The sequence below is a fragment of the Chiloscyllium plagiosum genome, chromosome 23 (genome assembly GCF_004010195.1).
Source record: "Chiloscyllium plagiosum isolate BGI_BamShark_2017 chromosome 23, ASM401019v2, whole genome shotgun sequence".
Lineage (NCBI taxonomy): Eukaryota > Metazoa > Chordata > Chondrichthyes > Orectolobiformes > Hemiscylliidae > Chiloscyllium > Chiloscyllium plagiosum.
The window spans coordinates 50,472,999-50,479,534 of record NC_057732.1 but is presented as its reverse complement, the minus strand read 5'-3'; positions in this window follow the sequence as shown (position 1 = coordinate 50,479,534).

Sequence of the window (6,536 nt, the reverse complement as noted above, 5' to 3'; positions counted from 1 at the left end):
TTCAAAATCGACGTTTCGGGCAAAAGCCCTTCCTGATGAAGGCTTTTGCCTGAAACGTCGATTTCAAAGCTCCTCGGATGCTGTCTGAATTGCTGTGCTCTTCCAGCACCACTGATCCAGAATCTGGTTTCCAGCATCTGCAGTCATTGTTTTTACCTAATCAGAATAATACCACAGTCCTACTCTGTTTTACAAATTTAATTTGATGTGATGGGAAAACAAGACTATTGTGTATTATCCATCACTAACAGACCTTGACAAGATGATGTTGAGCTGATTTCTTAATAACTCAAAAGACTTGTTGGATAGTTTCAGAGAGTATTTAAGAGTCAAATGCTGTGGCTTTGGAATAATGTATAGGGTCAGAATGACCAGTTTCCTCTCCCACTGGCCATTAGGAACCAGATGACATCCAGTAAATTTATAGCCTCTGTAGTAAAATGAGGTCTATCTCTTTATGAGTGCATGGCAATAGGCTTTATTGAATGTAACTACTTATAAGGGTATAGTAGAAGAGATCACCTTATCTGGAGCCCAATAGACAGAGCCTTTAGTTCCGTGTCACCTGACTTCACCATGAGCCATCTTCTGTAGCACATGCTCAGTAGTTATTTGCACCTTTAGCCTTGCATCCCTTATGGAGAGGCTTCAGTAGTCTCCTTCACCAGAACAGCACAAGTTGGATATGTCTATTGCTGTAGCAGATGGGACTAATTAGCTCACTTAGCTGGACGGCTGGTTTGTGATGCAGAGTGATACCCACAGCGTGGGTTCAATTCCTGCACCAGCTGCAGTTACCCTGAAGTGCTCTCCTTCTCAACCTCTCCCTTCACCTGAGGTGTACTGACCCTCAGGTTAAACCATCACCAGTTACCTCTCTCCCTCTCACGTGAGAGTTGTCCTATGGTCTAGTAAGACTGTGGTTACCTCTATAGAAGCAAATTGCTGGAAATCAGAATCAAACACAGAAAATACTGGAGAAATCCAGCAGGTAAGGTGAAACAGAAACAGAGTTAATGTGTTGAATCTGATATGACTCTTCTCCTTTCTATATATTAATGGCTATATGCTAGCTATTAACGGTTATATACTAATGTCTTTATACAATATATTATTAGCTATTCTTTCAGACCATATACTCATAGCTACATATTAATAACTATATACAATGTACTCATAGCTATAGACTATATGCTGATAGACTGGACCATCAATGCTATCAAATTAAATGAGGATGGAATTTGAGTGAAGAATATTCTAATAAATTTCAGCTCTACCATGTCACTGCACTTTGTGTAAATAGTTTATAAATATTTACCAGTTTTCACTCATATGTTGTCCAGTCCTCATCTGTCAAAAGCATCTGGAACCTAGTCATGATATTAACAGTCTAAGAATAAGGGTAAGCCATTCAGGACTGAGATGAGGAAGAATCTCTTCACTCAGAGAGTTGTGAATCTGTGGAATTCTCTCCCACAGGAAGCTGTTGGGGCCAGTTTATTAGATAGATTCAAAAGGGAGGTGGATCTGGTGCTGCGGCTAAAGGGATCAAGGGGTATGGAGAGAGGGTGGGAGTGGGATACTGAGATTGTATGATCAGTCATGATAGTATTGAATGGTGATGCAGGATCGAAGGACCGAATGGCCTACTCCTATACCTATTTTCTATGTAATACGAACTGGACCCTGCTGAGACATGTTTTACTGTTGTAGAATCTGAACTGTCAACTATATTTCATAGCCTTTTTTTTAACAACCATTTCAGATAAATAATAAATCCAGGAATTCCTGCGTTCATACCCCCAAAGACCCGCACACCATTGAGTTCATTTTTATTCCTTCCCTCACCCAGTATTTAAAATGTCAAATGTCTCTCTCAGAAATGTTGGATGATGAATTACGATGCTTTACCTTATTCACCAATCCATGGAAATTTACTGTTTGAAAGATTAATTGCCTGCTGAATGCAATTAGCATATTTTTTATTTGCATTTAGCTGCTATGATATGATTCAAATGAATGCCATTATTTAAGGGAATGTTAAGCTGATGATCACCCAGAGCTGATCTTGAAGCTTTTGGTAGGCGAAAGTGAGGACTGCAGATGCTGGAGATTAGAGTCAAGATCAGAGTGGTGCTGGAAAAGCACAGCAGGTCAGGCAGCATCCGAGGAGCAGGAAAATGGCATTTTGGGCAAAAGCCATTCCTGAGGAAGGGCTTCTGCCTGAAACGTCGATTTTCCTGCTCCTCAGATGCTGCCCAACCTGCTGTGCTTTTCCAGCACCACTCTAATCTTGACTTGAAGCTTTTGCCCGAAACGTCGATTCTCCTGTTCCCTGGATGCTGCCTGACCTGCTGCGCTTTTTCAGCAACACATTTCCAGCTTTGAAGCTTTTGGTGTCTGGGTTTCACAGTTGGTTTTGACAGCACTGTCAAACTAAGAGACTCCATCCAACAGGATGGAGGTAAGATTGCGGTGCAACCTCGCACCAGTCTTTAAAACCATGAAAGGTTTTGATGGAGGAGACACAGGGCTGGGGGGAGGATTTCCTCTTGTGGGCAAGAGAAAAATGAAAGGCTATCATTGTAAGGTAGCCATCAAGGACAGAATCCAGAAGGGACTCCTCCACCCAAAAAGTGGAATCCACTACGGCTGAGAGGAGCTGAACCATGCAGTGTCGATGGAAATAGGGGGAGGCTCAACAAACCTGTGAAGGAGAAGGGGATAGATGAGGAAGGATAGGAAAAGGCTGATGCTCAACATAAATAACAGCATGGACCAGTTGGGCTGAATGGACTGTTTTTTTGCTATGCACTCTGTGCAATTCTATGGATACTGTCATTGAGCCTCTGAGTCAGAATGGCATTCAGTTGTTTCAATCCCTCAGAAATAAGTCTGAAAATAAAGGAATGAAACTGGATGACCACCTCAAATCGACCAAGGGGCTCGAACTGACAATGGCTAACACAAGCCTGCTGACCTTGCAAAATTCTCCTTACCAAACTCTGAGGGTTCATGCCAAACTGGGAGAGCTGTCTAACAGAGTAATCGGCAACAGCATGACATGGCTATACTCATGAAATCAGAAACAAAGACTTTGTGATCAGATTTGGGACTGCTGATCCTTCTTTGTCATTGCATCAAAAGCTTGGAATGCTGCCCCTACCAGCATTGTGTGTAGCTATCCCCATGGACTCCAGAAATTGTGTACCGTCTACAGGATCTACTGTAGTAATCGTAAGGCTCCTTTGGCCGCAGCTTTCAAGCTTGCAATTTCCACCACCGAAAAGGACAAAGAGGGAGATCCATGGGAACACCACCACCACCTCCACCTTCCCCTCCAAATCCCTCACCATCCTGACTTGGAAATATATCACATTACCTTCAGTATGGCTGGGGCAAAATTCTGGAACTCCCTTCCTAAAGCATCTACCCTAAGGACTGCAGTGGTTTAAGAGGCATCTCACCAGCACCATCTCAAGGATAATTAGGACAAGTTGTGGAGGAGCTAGTGTTGGACTTGGGTGGACAAAGTTAAAAATCACACAACACCAGGTTATAGCCCAACAGGTTTAATTGGAGCACTAGCTTTCAGAGCGCTGCTCCTTCATCAGGTGGTTGACAAGACATGGACGGCAAGCAGTGGCCCAGCCGATGATGTCTACATCCTGTGAATGAATTAAACAAAAAGCCTCCCTCCAGCCTGAAAAAAACAAATGTTCAGCAATGACTCTGCTTTTTGTTGTTTAATTCATTTGGTAATCTGTCCCTTTAATCTCTTGGTTTTTAATTTTGCCAACAAGTGAAACTTTATGAAATGTCTTTTGCAAATTCCATCTTAAAGAAAGAAAGAGAAGGCAAATAATTGATGTAAACTTGGTAAAAATCTACTGAGACACTTGGAGAGAAATTTAGGCAGGAATTAACATTCATGGAAGGCAGCTGGATCGATGTAATTTTAATGATTTCTGTCACCGTACAGTTAGTTTCTGTTAGTATTACTGAAACATTACAAGGATCTGAAATTGCGCATTTCTCGTTAGATTCCAGTCTTTCATTAGGATGTGCAGGAAGGCAAATGTAGTTTGTCACATCATTTCACAAGCAATGTGGTTGTTGCATTGTACACTCCCAACGTGCAAACTTACAGCAGAGTTATTACTGTTGAGATATTCATATATTCCTGTGCAGGCTTGTGCATTTACAAATGAAAATATTCATGATGCGAGTCCACGCTCAGTGAATAGCTGATCAGAATTGACCACAAAACATTGCCAAATGTGCTTGTGGTCTCGTACCAGTTCAAAGCTGATTTTGTGACTCATTGAGGTCTGACCTGAAGTGATCATTTAGGTAAAGACTGATAGAAAGCTTGAGGCTGTGTTAGGCTCCAGTAATATCATTTGAAACTGCTAGTTGAACTGAAGTAGAAGGTTTCATTTTGATTTAGCGCAAAATGTTATAATGAAGTGAGACACAGCCTGGAGAGAGAAAAAGAGAGTTGAAGTATTAGTTTGACTCATCAATTACAAGTGACCTAAATACTTAATGAAAGATCAGTGTTCCAGGTGGAGTCATTGTTGGTTTAAAATCATGTCCTACTGAGAAAATCAAAGAGAATAACCCAGTCCAACTGTTGATTTGCTCATCTCCTATGTCTTTAGTGCACAGGTCAGGTGACAATTGATGTACGAGCTCTTACTGTATACGGGTTAGAATAAACTAGCATATTTCACGCCAAAGCGTTGAAGTTACTCAGCCAGGATCGAAAATAGTTCACGCCTCAAAACGATCTCCAGAATGGATTTCCTGATGTTAGTCCCTTAAATAATTCTATGGAGATGCAACACTTTAGGATTGTCTCTCAGGTCACTCAACATTCCCAACTTTCTCATCCTTTAAGACCCTCCTTCAACTTGTATTTTTGACCAAGTTTCTGGTCACTTCCTTCTCTGACTTGTGGTCTATCTTTATGCCTTCTGTGAAGCACCCTGTGCCATTTCTCCTAAACGTACGTTGATATCAAAAGCCAAGCTCGTTTCAAACCGGCAAGACCTCAGCACTAGCTGTACAAGCTTAACAGCTGCTCCAAAGTGTAGCTTTATTGAGTGAAACCTTTTTCTTTCTGACTGTCGATGTTTGGTTGACCCCAAAATCAACGTTTTAATTGAACAAGCAAAGAATTTGCACTTTAGTGAGTGAGGGAGGACAAAGATAAATGTCTAGCTAATGTAAGGGAAAGTTGTGTCTAACTAACTTGCTAGTGATTTTGGAGGAGTGGCAGAGAAGGTAGATGACAGAAAGGCTGTTGATGTGATGTACGTGGACTCCCAAGAGGTGTTCGATACATGGAATAAAAGGGACAGCATCCATGTGGACAGAATATTGGCTGAGGGACAGGAAACTGTGAGTAATGGTACTTGGGTATTTTTCAGGATAGAGGAAGGCTTGTTGTGGAGATATCTGAGGTTTAATGGGTCCTTTGCTTTGCATGATTTCCATAAATAATCTAGATCTTGATGTATAAGGGACAAATTTAAGAGTTTGCGGATCACACAAAACTTTGGAGAAGTATGAACTGCGAGATGGCCAGCTTTAAAAAGATATTGGATCAAAGCAAATTATTGCGGATTCTGGAATCTGAAACCAAAAGAGAAAATGCTGGAAAATCTCAGCAGGTCTGGCAGCATCTGTAAGGAGACAAAAGAGCTGATATTTCGAGTCTAAATGACCCTTTTGTCAAAGCTAAAAAAAGGGAGAAATAGGGAGGTATTTATACGAGGCTGAGAGAAGGTGAGTCCTGGCTCCAGAAGCAAAGGATAAACGAAATAAAATTATCTGAAGTTGTTGAATTCAGTGTTGGGACCGGCAGGCTGTAACGGGCCTAGTCGGAAAATGAGATGCTGTTCCTCCAGTTTGCGTTGAGCTTCACTGGAACATTGCAGCAGGCCAAGGGCAGACACGTGGGCATGGGAGCAGGCAGATAGAGTTCAATAGAGTTCAGATAGAGTTCAGTGGCCAGAAGTGTGAGATGCTTTGGTACAAACAACATGGAGAGAAAGCATAAAATAAAGGACACCATTCTAAAGGGTGGACAGGAGCAGAAAAGCCTGCTGGATCTGCTACAAGGTGCAACTCAGGAGGGTGATGGAATACTCCGCACTTGGCTGCAACAACACTCAAGTAGCTTGTCACCATCCATCACACTATGAGTGTAGACATGCAAGCAGCAGGACAGGTGGAGAGCAGCAGAGAGCTATAATAAAGGAGACAGTAGTCAACGCCTCATAAATAGAGTAGAAAGTGTAGATGCTGGAGCCCAGGGTCGAGAGTGGGGTGCTGGAAAAGCACAGCATGTCAGGCCGCACCCAAGGAGCAGGAGAATTGACGTTTCGGGCAAGAGCCCTTCATTGGGAATGATGAAGGGCTCTTGCCTGAAATGCGATTCTCCTGCTCCTTGGGATGCTGCCTGACCTGCTGTGCTTTTCCAGCACCCCACTCTCGGCTTCATTAATAGAGGCATTGACCACAAGGTA